At 38.6% G+C, this 14358-nt stretch overlaps 1 long non-coding RNA gene across 1 annotated transcript in view; it reads right to left on the bottom strand.

The window, feature by feature from the left end:
• The window catches only part of LOC122460934, a 31126-nt gene extending 18116 nt beyond the window's left edge, over positions 1-13010 (bottom strand). Inside the window, exons 1-3 of the long non-coding RNA XR_006282573.1 lie at positions 12997-13010; positions 11251-11254; positions 4609-4618 (exon numbers count right to left, since the gene is read on the bottom strand). This is a non-coding gene — a long non-coding RNA (uncharacterized LOC122460934). The remainder of the gene's footprint in view (positions 1-4608; positions 4619-11250; positions 11255-12996) is intronic.
• Between the last annotated feature and the right edge of the window lie 1348 nt (positions 13011-14358).

Below are 14358 nucleotides of genomic sequence, written 5' to 3'. Positions count from 1 at the left end.
TAGATATGCTGGAGATTCAATATAATGGCAAAGAAAAACCAGGAACATTATTGATACATATTACACAGGAATATACTAATAACAGTGACTTTACAGTGAAGTCAAGTTTCATATAAGAATGTATGTATAAAGAAAGATATTTTGTTACATTTAATACTAAAGTTCCTATTTTAAAAGTTGTAATTATTTGTTCTTACCCAAAAATAATATATAAGGGTATGTCTACACAGCAAAGAAAAGCCTGCGGCTGGTTTGTGCCAAACAACTCGGGCTCGCGGGGCTCCGCCTGTAGGGCTATTTCATTTCTGTGTAGACTTCTGGGCTCAGCTGAAGCCCAAGCTCTGGTACCCTCTGACCTGGCAGGGTTCTAGAGCCTGGATTCCAACCTAAGCCCAGAAGTCTATACAGCAGTGAAACAGCCCTACAGCCTGAGCCCTGGGAGCCTGAGTTGGCTGGCCAGCCCTGCCACAGGTTTTTCTTTGCTGTGTAGACATACCTTAGATCCTTAGGATATTTGAGTCAGTACCCAAAAGTACTCTCTGAGATTTACCAGGTGTACCATCCACTACCTCCAGGTCTGCAGAGGTGTCAAAAAATCTCACAGACAATGGTTTCAAAGACTGACTAAAAAACTAATTGAATCAGAATAGACACTTGCTCACTGCCCGTCACTAGGAGATCATCAACCAATGCTACCAACATACATACTAGAACTGAAATTAAACTGAAAGGGATCAAGGAAATTTAAGGACTACAGATGAATCCAACATCTCACTAAAACCTTCTCACCAACCAATATTCAGAGTGCATCCAGCTGAATGCATAGAGACAGAAATAATACGTATTCTCCATGTATATTGATGTTAACATCACATTGTGATTGTTCTAATGTCATATCAACACCATAATGTTTTGTTTAGGGTTTGGCGAATGCTGCTTCTGAACCAGAGCCTCTTAGTGTTCTCCTACCCAAGAGTTATGACACATATAATACAGCTGGAGTATCTAGAGATGTAAATGTCACACTGAAAATGCCTAAATTCCTAGAGATCTCAGGTTAAATCTAAGCAGAGCCAACTCAGTTCTTCATTCTTCTTTAGCAGGTAAGTTGAATTTGATCCATTTTACTGTGTGGGGTCTTTCAGATGAGATATTAAAATCCAAAGTGCTCTATGTAGACATGAAAGATCCCATCGCACTTTTTATAAGAAAAAACTTGCTCCAGTCTCCGGGCCAATATTTCCCTTCTTCCAGAGTTGTGCAGTGTTCCATAGGTTGGCTGGTTGTCACCGTCTTCTGCAGAAGTGGCTACATTTATGTGGTGTGGAGCATTTATTCCTTGTACAGTGATTTAGAATAAAGGTACTAAGTAAATAAAACATTTTATTATATTATTAGATTAGATTAATAAATTATCTATGATCCAGACTATTCCTGTTTTCAGATAATGCAAAATGACATCTACATCTAAGAGTCAATGGCTTATTTAAAGATTTCCTCAGAAACTCTGAAAAGAGAACTTTGAATTATAAGGTCACTTCTGGGGTAAGAGGTCAACACAAATCACATTGGAGGACTCCATGTTTTCATAAGAAAGCCACTTATCCACATTAAAGACACTGTCTGTGGGTCTGCCTAATTCTGAAATAGCTTCCTTTTGAGGAATCTTAGAAGAAATGCATTATTGTTATTGATAGTGTGCTCCATACTTGAATTAATAAGTGAATATGTCTGGCTAAAACTGATAGCATTATTTCACGTCTTCTGCTGTGCTTTCATCCCATAGCTAAACTTCTAGATAATCTGTGGCATGTTGTATTTCTTCATCGACACTGTTCATCTGGAGCTGATTTATGGTATCACGTTAGCTGAGACTAGATTCAACACTGAGATTTGAAATGGTGGGGTATTTTGGATTTTTTAAAGAACCTGATCTATAAATATACATATAAATAACTACTCATGTGAGTATTATCATTGACATGGAGAAGTAAAGGGGACTACTCATATGAGTAAAAGATACTCCTATGTGTAAATATCTCCAGGATCAGGCCCGAATTGGTCACAAATGCTCTTTGGATCCACTGCTGTTCTTAGACTTGGTTGAACCTCTAGTCTATGTTGAGTTTAACATAATTTTAAGTCAAACTTTTTTTCTACAAACTATGACAATATTGTGGTTGTCTTCTGTAGTGCTTCAAACCTATCACCCACACTCCTGCAACATTAAAGGAGTTGGCTTAGATGGGTCTGATGCTGACTGGCACCATGAAAACTACAAAGAAAGTTAAAATATCAACCACTTTTACTATTACAGTGTCATTGCATGAGCAGTTCAGGCAAGACCACTCTGAGAATGCAATGACATCCTGATATTAACAAAGACAGCATTGGGTGTAGTAGGCATTAATACTGGTATATTTAAGAGCTCACAAATCAGTGGGGCAAAACAGCATTGCCATTTGATTATGGTCTCCTGCTATTTTAACTGTTGATGCATTTATCATAAATAAATACAGAGGCCAAAGCAAGATGTTTATTTTTATATCAGTGACAGTTGCTCACTGTATCATTGTGCATTCTGATTGGCTGAGTCAACAAACAGGCTACTTCAGCCAATCAAAAACAGTTTATTCACCAAGAGGAGTTTTTTTACTTTTATGAATAACCTGGGTTTCTGCACTACACCATTTTGGTCTCCTGGATTCTGTTTGTCTTAGAGAAATTATTTATTGGGTTATTCCTAATAACCACAGCTCATCCACAAAAGTGCAGTTGTTAAAAAAGTACACTGTACTTCAAAAAGAAACTGACCTCTGAGTGGCTCATCTTTTTAGTTTGTTTTAGTTATTAGCATAAATTGGGGCTTTCTGTAAACAAACCTAATGCGAAATTAATGGATAAGTACTCAGCAGACCCTACTGAAAGGTTTTAATAAAGAACTGTTTATTATGAGGAAGACAGTGAGCATCTTGTAAGGTTTGACCTTGTAAGGTGACTAATGCATCCGATGAAGTGAGCTGTAGCTCACGAAAGCTTATGCTCTAATAAATTTGTTAGTCTCTAAGGTGCCACAAGTACTCCTTTTCTTTTTACATAGAGTAGAATGATGATTCAGCTGTGTGTTTTCTTTGAACTGTGCAGTTACTTTGCATTGTATACCTATAATGTTACGCTCTTTATTTAAAAAAGTAATTTTAAAACAATTGAAAGCAGCCATCTAACAATCTGACTACTTGGCACAGATTCCATGTTCTACATAAATCACCTTTGAATGTTTTGGAGCCATCTTTTTAAATACATATACTCTGGCTAAACTTTTTAGATGAAATTATGTTGAAACTCTTTCTACCCCAACAATAACAATGGAATTTTCTATTAGCCATTTTACAGCTTAATAAATAAATAAATAATATAATATAATATAATATAATATAATATAATATAATATAATATAATATAATATAATATAAATATCTCTCTCTCTCTCTCTCTCTCTCTCCAAAAGAGCACCCTGTCTGTCTTCTTCTGGAAATAAAAATGCTCCCTTGAGCTGTTTTGATTATACTAAAAAGACAAGGTAGGTGAGATAATATCTTTTATTGGACCAACTTCTACTGGTGAGACAGACAAGTTTTTGAGCTTACATAGAGCTCTTCTTCAGGCATAGGAAACATACTCAAAAGTGTCACAGCTAAATACAAGCCACTTTTCACTGAAGCCACTGAGCCACATTCTGCTCTCATTTACACATTTGCAACCTCCTGAAAGCTAATGAGTTGAATGGCTATAACAGAGGACCAAATTTGGCTCAGTGTAAATATATTTCACATATGTGTGCTATATATCTTCCATGTCCTTATGTATAGGAAGCATCTCAGGCATGTTGGACACACCCATCAAATGCTTTATATATAGCTTTCATCACTTTATTATTTAACCACCTCCCATATACTACACTGCATTTATAAAGAGTTAGTGTAGGTGATTACTAACAAATTTCAGTGTATATGTTGTCAGAAGTATAGAGAAGCAATACTTGAAGCAAAATTCTCCATGAGATCTATGGCAGAAATGTCCCTTCTTCAAAAGCTTCTATGTGTCAAATGGGGATTTGTAACTATTTCCTCAGGTGAAATCCTGGCCCCATTTAAGTCAATGCCCAAAATCACATTGACATCAATGGGGCCAGCTGAGAAGCCTGACTTTGTGGAGTCCCATGTATGCCTTGGCCATGCAAATGTGTGTTTCACAATGTGTTTGTCTCAGGATGATATTCTTTATACAGTATGTTCAGCAGAAGGATGTGCATACCAACTCCATGTGCTTTTGGCAGCCAGGGAGAAGGCCCCTTGAACCAAGACCAAGTGGATAGCTGTATTTCATTTGAACACTGATTATCTGCAGGTCAAATCTTGGTATCCAAATTTTTCCACCCCCAACAGTGATGGGTATCCTACAAATGCTATCAAAAATAATGAGAATAGTCTTTAAAACCCAGATTTCAGGGGCAGCCAGAGAAGGTTTGAAATGAGTTCCACAGGTCTGCTTGTGCACAGGTATCCTTAAACTATGGGATGATCTGCAACCCTAGGAGGAGAATTTTACCCTTAGTAGACTAAAGAACAAGAAACCACACACAATTGACAAATGTCTTCCTGATGCAACATTTCAAAATGCATCCTGAGTACTGGTCTTATTTTCTTTAGCAAGGCTGGCATTAATTCTCCCTACTAGAATTTATAGGAGTAGAATTATAGACATACAAACAGAAAAACTAAAATCAGCAGGTTTTAAATCATAACTGATGAAATTACAAAATTGCATGCAGCTTTTGTCACTGAAGAACATATAATTTGAGCCTGCAGACCCTGGTTCTGGTTTAGCTAATGGCTGCATTCTAGCTTCCACTTCTATAACAACTCTCTGCGGTACCAACTTGAATAGGCATCTTTTGAGTACTGTCATAAGCCATTGCCATCCAAGTGTTCATTTGAATAATGAAGACCCCCCCTAACCCTAAGCCTGTTTTTGGGCAAGTTGTTGAACCTCTCTGTGCTTCAGTTTACCCATCTGTAAAACCTAATGCACTTACAACTCACAGAGGTGTTGCAAGACTTTAGTAGCTATAAAGTACTTTGAGATCCTTCAATGAAAGGTACTGTATGCACTTAAAGTATTTCTTTACCTTGTGCTGCATACAGATCCAAAGACTGATGACCATGTGAGTATTTGACATAAGTGACCACATTTTACCCTCAGATACACACATACAACTTTGCAAACCAAGTAGATGACTCTGGTTAGAAGCATAGAAAATCAAGTAGGTAGAGGACATAATGGATACATTTTTGCTTTCAGGAATGAATGAACAATTCCTGTTGACCTTGGTGGGAACTGGGTATGCATATCTGTGTGCAGAATTTGGCACTACTTGTTTCCTCTGTCTTCTATTTTCTCCCCTTTTAATACCAATCACCTATATTCTGGTCACTGCTCATAGTAACCTTGGTTCCCGTACCATCCTTTGAGTGACACTTAAATCCAATATTGAAAATGTATTTTCACTACCAGGAGAATGCAGATTGACTAATGCTCTTTCTTTCCCCTCACACACCATTAGGATTCTCCAGATTTTAGTTACATCACCACATACTGAATTTTAGTTAAGTCTCCCACAACATGCCCTGAAAAACTTCTAGATGGTTCATCATACCATAATAATCAGCACAAAAATTTGCTTTCTTATTTCATCCATTTGTTATTTGTTGCACTGCTTCCTAATAAGATTTCAAATGGATTTTTAAAGTGGTATTCTCAGTCTACAAGAACGTTTAATATTCTATTGCTCTGACACAGTCATATGATCTTTCTCACCCTTTTGTGTCATCTCACGCCTTGAGTCTTTGGTTTAGTATTTAACTAAGTCCTCTCCACAGAACAAGTTTGGCAGAGGCAGCAGCACAGTTTGAGCTTCCCAAGGCCATCCTGCAATTTACCTTTGTCCTTGATTTAGAGTAACCACTCATCAAGGCAATGGCCATTTCCATGTCCATTCACTGCTTGGCATCTAGTATCAATCGTGATATTGTTTTTTGTGATGATAGGGACATTTTGTTCTCAAGGAACTAGACTGAATTTAAACTCCTTTCATATAGACATCAGTTGATAATGATTTCCAGTCACTAACTGGGCTAAATTTGATCTAGGAAACTAGAGGGGGAAAAAACCTCTATATCTCATTACCAATCCCTTGATTATATTCCATTACCAATCCCTTGAAATACTAGTTATTTCAAAAGATACATCTGAGATATCAGGTGCCAGGTTGCATGTTAATTGTGCCCCTAGGCTTTAGAATTCACTGCCTAATGACAGCAGATCAGTTACTCTGTGTTTACTTCATTTGAAAACAGACTGAATAATGACATTTTTGTTTTGCAAGCTCTTTAATTAATCTGAGATATGTAGGCTATTATTTTAGTTCTGTGCCCTAGGAGGCTTCCTATGCAGTATTCCAGACATGCATATTGTATTAGTTCCTGTTTAAAAAAAAAACTTAGTTGAATAGGACATTGGCTTGTTTGTTGTTTTTTAGCAAAGTACATTTGTGTGGGGAAAAATAATCCTATAAATGAAATCAACTGGTAGTATACACTGCCATGTACTCAGTGATACTGAGCATAGTTTTCCATTTGAAAGATATGGAGCAAGAGAGAACAGGAGGATTTCTTCTTTTAACTAAAAACTCTGCTGCTGATTTTCCTCTTAAATATGAAATACCCAATCATGTAAAAGAGATCAGTAAAAACTATTTCACAGTAACAATCACAGGCAGCACTGTTGGATTTATATCAAAGAGATTTTTATATAAAGACAATTAATTGCCAAATGACAGCAACCTTGTTGAGATTTATCTATTTATAGCCAGCCAATTCCCTTGAAAGAAGAAATTCATGAAGAAAAATAGTTCAGGAAATATCAAGCTTCTGACACAACAGCATATGCCTTTGAGGGATGACAAAGATATACATAATACTAAGAAAATATAAGAGTTGGTACCCTAGACCACTGGGTGAGGCACCACATTGTCATTAAATATGGCAGACTCCACATTATCTTAAAACTAATTGTTTTTGCCTTCAGATACAAGTCAGCTTTCCTATTGCCATTTCACAACACTCCTTGTGGAACATCTATGCAAGAGTCAAGCTGGTTTTGACCCATGATAATGTGTTTTGATTTTACAAATATGAACTTGTTATGTATATGTAGAAGGAGCAAAGGATTAGGAGCGAAGAGAATCTGCGGTACTAATCCCACCTGAGTCATTTACGGTATAACCTTGGGGAAGTCACTTGACCTACCTGTTGTTACCCAGTAAACTCAGCTAGAAATTGGATACAAACTGGACCTCAGAGAATATCAGATGCTTCTCCTGAACTTCTCTGAATTAATAAATTACAATAAAATAATGGTTTGTATATACAGTGATATACTTTTATTTGATTCTTGTGTGTAAGAGAAATCCCTTCTTTTAATGGCAGGCCTTAACTGATACTAATAGGTGGACTGTATGCCCAAAAGTAAATAAACTAACAAAAAAAATGTTGTATGCAGTGTTGTTGTAGCCAAGTTGGTCCCAGGATATTAAAGAGACAAGGTGGGTGAGGTAATAACTTTTATTGGACCAACTTCTGTTGGTGAGAGAGACAAGCTTTCAAACTTACATAAAGTACATTTCTCAGCCCTGAAAAAGACCTCTGTGGAAACATGAAAGCTTGTCTCTCTGACCAAGAGAAGTTGGTCCAATAAAAGATATTACCTCACCCACTTTGTCTCTAAAAAAATATGACTATCTTACTGTAGGAGAAAATAGCGGCACACAGGGGTATCTAAATATGAGACACATTCCAGCTGTTCCTTTGTATTCCGGCATTCATCCACTTATCGTATTCGAGAGATCAGATTTATATGGCCAGATTTTCAATTGCATCCCATATAAACTACTGAGGGGGGGAAGCTATAAGGAAGCTGGTTGCAGATCTCTGATTCTGGGGCTAGTTCTGCTGTCTTCAAGGGATAGTCTGGCAGCTGAGGATTACTAGACTGAAGCAGCACTCCAGCCACTTCCACTCCTGCCCCTGAAATATGCCTGACACTTGTCCTAACCAGGAGCTCATATTTCAACAGCACTACACCCACGACTCTCCTATGCCAAGCGAATACCCAGCTAAGGAGATCTGACTGTTTTCTATCCCGTTTGTGTTACCAGAGTGCTTTGTTAGTCAAGGACTAAATTTTCTTGAAGTATTTTCTATATAGATTCCTTGTGTTCTTTATTAGAAAAAGTGGAGAGAGAAGAGATAAATTATCAATGCTTAATAATGTTAGCAAGAAAAGTATATGAGCCCAACTAGTTTTTGAAGCTCATTCTTTATTGAGGTGAATGCAGTAGAGGGGAAAAATGAGTTCACCCATTTACTACGGTTGTGTTTTGTCTAAAGATAGTTTCATGCAAGGCTGGGTTGAACACATCAAGACATCTGATAACATTATCGTGGCTGTATCCTGACAACTGACAAAGATACAAAGTGGATATTTTCAAATGTAGCCTTACTTATTTCTCTATAAAAGTGAATTTAGAAATATCTGTATTCTCAATATAGTGCAAATATTGCAGAATGCACAAATTGTGGAGGAGCTATAAATCATAGACTCTGCAATATTTTCATGGCCCTGTTTCTATTCTGTACCTGATGGGAAGGCACAGGATCATGCCGTGGTTTGAAGTGGGAAACATAATATCTTTCATGCAAAATTTCCCTGACATGCCCTGAAAGCAGCAGCCCATGTTCAAAGGTGCCAAGTTTCTTCGAGCTCGAAAGTAAGGAAAAGGGAGAAGGAAGAAAGGAATCCTGGCAGGGGTTAGATTAGATGACCATTGCAGTCCCTTCTAATCTTATGATTCTAGGAAAGAAAGAATCTTAGCTGATAACTTCTGAGCATGCTCAGATGTAATTTTTCAGTTAATAACTTTAGCATTTTCCAACCAATTTATTTTTCATACTCATGGATGTACACCTCAGTGATGAGTGGGCAGAGTCTTGGCACTCCCACCTTCCCTCATCCTATACATTGACCAGCACAGCTGAGCCAACTTGAATGGTATCATATTTTACCACTGGTAAAGGCCAGTTGCCACAACAACCACCACCTCCCCAGAGCAAAGGGGAAGCAGGGACAGAATTATGCCACAGAGACTCTCTGAGGCACATTGTCTCACAGGGCTAATGCTATGTTGGTGTAGCTTATGCATCACTCTTTGTTCAGGGTTGTACCAAGTGGTACAATCTAGCCGATAGCATGTTTCAAAGTTCAGCCACTACTGTACTGTGTCAGAAAAGGTGTGACAATAATTTATTATGGTGTGAAGGTGTATGTTAGAATGATCAGACGTTAAAACATATAGAAAGTCAGAACTAGTGTTAATTGCAGTTTTAACACAATACTTCTGGTTTTAGCCAAATGGAAGCAACGCAGTTGTAGCTCTGTTTCAAACAACCTCCCTTTTTTTCCTTTTAGATGGGTACTTTCCCATCTGATTCTACACCTGGATGAGAGAATCTCAGAAACATCCTGAGCCTTGTTTATAATAAAAATCCCTGATTAAAGCTGGGAGAATCTGAATCTTGGGCAATAAAGCAGGAAAAATAAAACATATAGGATGAAATCCAGACTCCATTAAAGTAAATGGGAGTTTTGCTGTTAACTTTAATGAGACACAACTTCACCCATAGTATGTGGAAAACAATGTAGAGGACTAAAAGGTATCCCATCAAGTTGTCATTTTCTAGGACATTAAATAGTTTTAATAAATTGTATCATATATATTAAAGTTGGTAGAATGGGTAGCACCAACTATTTTTAAGGTTACCCAACACTTCCCATTATAATACCGTTTTTCAGTTGTTTATAACTTTAACTGGGCTGAAATTTTCCCATGCTTGGAGTCAGACTTAGGTGGTAGTGTTTTTTCATTTCAGCCAAAATGGTTTAGCCACTGCCAAGAATGAAACCCAGTAAAAAATACATTGTTCTCTCCATTTTAAAAAATAATAATGACCTTTTCGTTAAAAATCTCTAGAACCCCAAGTTTGGGAATTGTGATGTGAAATTTGACAGGGGGATGGCCTTTGTGTCAGGGATGTGTCCCTTTTGAAAATCTGCCTAAATTTTGCCAAGTTGTAAGCCTTTGAAAATTGTAATTCACATATGCTCAGTAGAGACTTGCTAGAATGTAACCGCTAAAATCTCTGAAGATTCAATTCCATCCTCCCTAAGAATGCTCCCACATCACATGCACCATCCCCACCGAGCAACTGAGCAAATTCCAGGCCAGGGCTACAGGGATGAAATTAGACTTTCTCTGTAGTCGCTGCTTCCAGTTGCTCCAAGCAGGGTTGGGGCAGGGCTCTGGAAGCTTCCCTCCTTTGCTGGCAAAGACCCTGCTGCTGGCACCCATGCAGCATGGAAGCTCTAGAGGGGATAAAAGGCAGACAGAGAAGGGAAAGGTTTCAGAGTAGCAGCCGTGTTAGTCTGTATTCGCAAAAAGAAAAGGAGTACTTGTGGCACCTTAGAGACTAACAAATTTATTAGAGCATAAGCTTTCGTGAGCTACTCTAATAAATTTGTTAGTCTCTAAGGTGCCACAAGTACTCCTTTTCTTTTTTAGAGAAGGGAAAGTAGAAGATTGGGGCTGAAGGTGGGAGAAAGAAACTGATTCTAACTGGCTGGGCAAAGAGAGTGAGTGTGGGAGGTTGGAGGTGGGGATGGGAAAGGGAGGAGAGGCTGGAACTTAAGGAAAGGAGACTTAAGACTGGGAACTGGTGAGAGAACGTAGAGGCATGGAGGACTGTGAGTCAGTTGGCTGGGTGGGGAAACATTGGTGAAGAGTTGCGGGGAGAGGGGTGACTGGGCTTGGTTGGCCTAGGAGATGAGGAGTAGGAACCAATGGGGATGGGGGAAACAGGGCCAGAGGGGAAGGGGTGGGGAGGGGAGACCGAACTGACTAGGAGCTGTCGTATGGGGAGAGAACTGGGATTGGCTGGGCAAAGAGATTGGGACAAGGAGCTAGAAAGGAGGTGAGATAGAAATTACATGAGGACTCTGGGCTAATGTTAGTGCATCCTTAATTCGTCCTCCTGGTGCATGCATTATGATACAGTCTTTAATTACATGATCACAGACTACTCTTTCCACAGGACCCTTGCCTCATTCAGTGTACCAGGATAGGGCCTGATCTGGGTAGAATCAGGGTTGTGAAGTGAACGAGGCTATTGTCCGTAGGATGCCTGACTCATTTGTTGCAGAAGTTGGAAAATGTATAGTGAATGAGGTAGAGGATTGCAGGAAGAGAACAGATGGTCTCATGCCCGGGATTCTATCCCTGCCTCTCCTACAGAGTTTTTCAGGTGGTCACTAATTGTGAGCTTCTCATTTTCTGAGTCCTCTACTTGAGATCCTGGGGTCTGATTTATAAAAGTGATGAGCGCTCACAGCTGCACATGAAGTCAGTGGGAGCTGTGCTTGAACATATGAAGTGCTATATAATACAAAATACTCTAACAAGTCACGTCCTAGACATCCCAAATTGGACACCCAAAATTAGTGGAAACTTTTGACCTTAACCTCTCTCTGCCTCAGTTCCCTATCTGTGAAATGGGGATAATACCACTCCATCCCCTCAGAGGGGTCTGAAAATAAATTTATTAATTTTTGTAGAGTGCTGTGATACTATAGTGACAAGGTTATAGAAAAGATGATGAGGAAATTTATAATTCTTCAGAGTAGGGTATGAATATTGTGCCATAAATAAGGCCTGGGGCCACACATTGAACAATGAGGGGAAAACAAAATATTGAATAGCTGCTCATTAAATGAGCATCATCTATTCTGTGCACTGAATGATGCAGGGGACTTGTGGGGAAAAATATAATGTGATCATGAGTTAAAACTGTATCATAATACATATGCACCAAAGGGCTGAGTTAAAGCTGCACAGGCAACCTTAATTCTGGCATTTTTTAAACATTTGAATGCTTGACTTTGTAAACTTAATGTTCTTTTAATGCAGTTGTTTGTGTGTAATTATATATCTCACACACACACTTCTGCTAATCTAAGTAAGCATTTCCCCGCAAGATTTACCACGTTTGTCTTCCATTTGCACTCCAGAAGGGCTTGATTTTAAGTGATGTTCATACATTTTCCCTGCAGAAAGGGGTCAGGATTAGGACCTTACTCCGCTGAAGAAAAGTTGGTAAATTTGCTGACTAAGGAGTTCAGGGTCAGGTGTTTCCTTTGTTACTCCCCATTTTCAACATTTCTCTTTCACTTTTGCTCCTCTCCCACATCTCCCTTTCTTCTACTTAAAGCTCCCAACATCCTTTTTGCTCCTTGTGCATTTTTTCCCATTTGTTCCAGTATATATATATTTTCTCAGGGGTTTTTCCCTTCTTCTCATATTTGTTTTTAATTCTGGATCTTAATTTTCTGTGTTTTGTTTAATTTTTTTCTTCTTCATCAGTCTCTCTTTGTTTATCTATCTTGTTTCTGATAGCCATTTTACACTTGATTCTGACTAACAGGGAGGTTATGAATCTGAGAGGTGAAGGCAATGTGGGTGAAAGTGATCATGCAATGTATGTTTCATGATTCCAAGGAAAGAAAGGAATGAAAGAAGAAGCAGAATAAGGACAATGGACTTCACAAAATGCAGACAAACTCAGAGAACTGGTAGGTAAGGTCCCATGAGAAGAAAATCTAAGGGAAAAAGGAGTTCAGGAGAGTTGGCAGTTTCTCAAAAAGACAATATTGTTATGACCTGAATGGGTGAAACTTTGTTATGGTACACATAAGCCCTACCTAAGACAAAAGGGGGTGTGGTTAAATATTGTTTTGAGTAGGTATGGGTGGGCCTGTGAGAAAACACACAGATACTGAGGTCATTGAGAACCACAGGGAAAAAGACAGGCAGAGGAAAAGAGGCAAGAAAAGTCAAGCAGGGCAGGAACCTGTAAGCACAGTATTAGCCTAGAAAAAGCTAATAAACTGCTCCTTTAGTCTTGGTTCCTTCTGCATTCACATTCAGAGATGCATCACTTTGTAAATGAACAAAACTGCATCAAAGAAATACCTGATTATCACCAATTTCTACCTGGAACATCTGCAGGCCCCCAAATGTCACTTAACTGCTCAGGTCAAAAGGGGCAACAACATTAAAAGTCACAACAGCAAGCTATCCCAATGCAGAAGAAAGATAGGAAGAATAAGAAGAGGACAATATGGCTCCAACAGATGTTCTTTAGTGATGTGAAAATCAAAAAGGACTCCTACAAGAAACTGGAAACATGGACGAATTGCTAAGGAGTACAAAAGACTAGCACAAGCATGCAGGGACAAAGACAGAAAGGCTAAGGCACCAAATGAATTATACCTAGCAAGGAGCATAAAGGGCAATAAGAAGTTCTATAAATACATTAGGAGCAAGAAAAGGATGAAGGAAGGCATAAGTCCTCGGCTTAGCAGGGAAGGACAGCTAATAAATGATGACATCAAGAAGGCTGAAGTGTTATTTTGCTTTTTTTGCTTCAGTCTTCTCTAAAAAGGTTAATAGTGACCAGATATTCCACAGAATTAACTACAAGGGGGGAAGGAACATAAGACAAAATAGGGAAAGAACGGGTTAAAAATATTTAGATAAGTGAGATGTGTTCAAGTCAGCAAAGCCTGATGAAATGCACCCTAAAGTACTTAAGGAACTAGATGAAGCATCTCAGAACCTTTAGCAATTATCTTCAAGAACTCATGAAGGATGGATGAGATCCCAAAGAACTGGAGAAGGAACATGTAGTACCTATCTTTTAAAAAAGAACAAAGAGGATCCAGGGAATTATGGACCATTCAGCCTAACTTCGATACCTGGAAAGATCCTGGACAAATTATTAATCAATTTGTAAGCACCTAGAGAATAATATGGCTATAAGTAATAGCCAGCATGGATGTGTCAAGAACAAATCATGTCAAACCAACTGAATTTCCTTCTCTGACAGGGTTACCAGGTTGAGCAGATGGGGGAAGCTGCAGACATGTATATATCTTAATTTTTAATGCTTTTTCACACAGTCACTCAAGACATACTCAAAAGTAAACTAAGGATTTGTGGTCTAGATTAAATTACTACAAGGTGGTTGCATAACTGGTTGAAAGATTTCAAAGAATATTTAGCAATGGTTTGCTGTCAAACTGCGTGCACATATGTAGACGGACCCTCCAGGGATCTATCTTGGGTCCAGT

This window comes from Dermochelys coriacea, chromosome 7 (genome assembly GCF_009764565.3).
Source record: "Dermochelys coriacea isolate rDerCor1 chromosome 7, rDerCor1.pri.v4, whole genome shotgun sequence".
NCBI classification, from domain to species: domain Eukaryota; kingdom Metazoa; phylum Chordata; order Testudines; family Dermochelyidae; genus Dermochelys; species Dermochelys coriacea.
Note: the sequence above shows the minus strand (reverse complement) of the source record. Positions and strands in the feature narration are given on the sequence as shown.